This window comes from Cornus florida, unplaced genomic scaffold (assembly GCF_030987335.1).
Source record: "Cornus florida cultivar Cherokee Brave unplaced genomic scaffold, ASM3098733v1 CherokeeBrave_3.0.0_Hap2_scaffold_24, whole genome shotgun sequence".
Taxonomy (NCBI): Eukaryota; Viridiplantae; Streptophyta; class Magnoliopsida; order Cornales; family Cornaceae; genus Cornus; species Cornus florida.
The window spans coordinates 137,501-140,000 of NW_026775738.1; positions in this window are offsets into that span (position 1 = coordinate 137,501).

Consider the following 2,500-nt stretch of genomic DNA (forward strand, 5'->3'; position numbering starts at 1 on the left):
GGGTTTGAAAATTTTATGGGAGCTTCCTAGAAGACTAAGAAATGCTTTGCTCGAGACGGATTTCGATTTGGAGGTCCCCCGAGTTAATTTTGCCCATTACGACTCCTCGCCCGCACGCTCGTGCACCCCGACGTGCACGTGGGCATCGTATGCTAAAAAATGAAGTTTGGAGTTTGGGTTTGAAAATTTTATGGGAGCTTCCTAGAAGACTAAGAAGTGCTTTGCTCGAGACGGATTTCGATTTGGAGGTCCCCCGGGTTAATTTTACCCATTATGACTCCTCGCCCGCACGCTCGTGCACCCCGACGTGCACGTGGGCATGGTATGCTAAAATTGAAGTTTGGAGTTTGGGTTTGAAAATTTTATGGGAGCTTCCTAGAAGCCTAAGAAATGCTTTGCTCGAGACGGATTTCGATTTGGAGGTCCCCCGAGTTAAGTTTGCCCTTTATGACTCCTCGCCCGCATGCTCGTGCACACCGGCGTGCACGTGGGCATCGTATGCTAAAAAATGAAGTTTGGAGTTTGGGTTCAGAAATCTTATGGGAGCTTCCTAGAAGCCTAAGAAATGCTTTGCTCGAGACGGATTTCGATTTAGATTTCCGCCGTGTTAATTTTGCCAATTACGGCTCCTCGCGCGCACGCTCAAGCACCCCGACGTGCACACCGGCGCGCACGTGGGCATCGTATGCTAAAAAATGAAGTTTGGAGTTTGGGTTTGAAAATTTTACGGGAACTTCCTAGAAGCCTAAGAAATGCTTTGCTCGAGACGGATTTCGATTTGGAGGTCCCCCGAGTTAATTTTGCCCATTACGACTCCTCGCCCGCACGCTCGTGCACCCCGACGTGCACGTGGGCATCGTATGCTAAAAAATGAAGTTTGGAGTTTGGGTTTGAAAATTTTATGGGAGCTTCCTAGAAGACTAAGAAGTGCTTTGCTCGAGACGGATTTCGATTTGGAGGTCCCCCGGGTTAATTTTACCCATTATGACTCCTCGCCCGCACGCTCGTGCACCCCGACGTGCACGTGGGCATGGTATGCTAAAATTGAAGTTTGGAGTTTGGGTTTGAAAATTTTATGGGAGCTTCCTAGAAGCCTAAGAAATGCTTTGCTCGAGACGGATTTCGATTTGGAGGTCCCCCGAGTTAAGTTTGCCCTTTATGACTCCTCGCCCGCATGCTCGTGCACACCGGCGTGCACGTGGGCATCGTATGCTAAAAAATGAAGTTTGGAGTTTGGGTTCAGAAATCTTATGGGAGCTTCCTAGAAGCCTAAGAAATGCTTTGCTCGAGACGGATTTCGATTTAGATTTCCGCCGTGTTAATTTTGCCAATTACGGCTCCTCGCGCGCACGCTCAAGCACCCCGACGTGCACACCGGCGCGCACGTGGGCATCGTATGCTAAAAAATGAAGTTTGGAGTTTGGGTTTGAAAATTTTACGGGAACTTCCTAGAAGCCTAAGAAATGCTTTGCTCGAGACGGATTTCGATTTGGAGGTCCCCCGAGTTAATTTTGCCCATTACGACTCCTCGCCCGCACGCTCGTGCACCCCGACGTGCACGTGGGCATCGTATGCTAAAAAATGAAGTTTGGAGTTTGGGTTCGGAAATTTTATGGGAGCTTCCTAGAAGACTAAGAAGTGCTTTGCTCGAGACGGATTTCGATTTGGAGGTCCCCCGGGTTAATTTTACCCATTATGACTCCTCGCCCGCACGCTCGTGCACCCCGACGTGCACGTGGGCATGGTATGCTAAAATTGAAGTTTGGAGTTTGGGTTTGAAAATTTTATGGGAGCTTCCTAGAAGCCTAAGAAATGCTTTGCTCGAGACGGATTTCGATTTGGAGGTCCCCCGAGTTAAGTTTGCCCTTTATGACTCCTCGCCCGCATGCTCGTGCACACCGGCGTGCACGTGGGCATCGTATGCTAAAAAATGAAGTTTGGAGTTTGGGTTCAGAAATCTTATGGGAGCTTCCTAGAAGCCTAAGAAATGCTTTGCTCGAGACGGATTTCGATTTATATTTCCGCCGTGTTAATTTTGCCAATTACGGCTCCTCGCGCGCACGCTCAAGCACCCCGACGTGCACACCGGCGCGCACGTGGGCATCGTATGCTAAAAAATGAAGTTTGGAGTTTGGGTTTGAAAATTTTACGGGAACTTCCTAGAAGCCTAAGAAATGCTTTGCTCGAGACGGATTTCGATTTGGAGGTCCCCCGAGTTAATTTTGCCCATTACGACTCCTCGCCCGCACGCTCGTGCACCCCGGCGTGCACGTGGGCATCGTATGCTAAAAAATGAAGTTTGGAGTTTGGGTTCGGAAATTTTATGGGAGCTTCCTAGAAGACTAAGAAATGCTTTGCTCGAGACGGATTTTGATTTGGAGATCCCACGCGTTAGTTTTTGCCCATTATGACTCCTCGCCCGCACGCTCAAGCACCCCGGCGTGCACGTGGGCATCGTATGCTAAAAAATGAAGTTTGGAGTTTGGGTTCGGAAATTTTA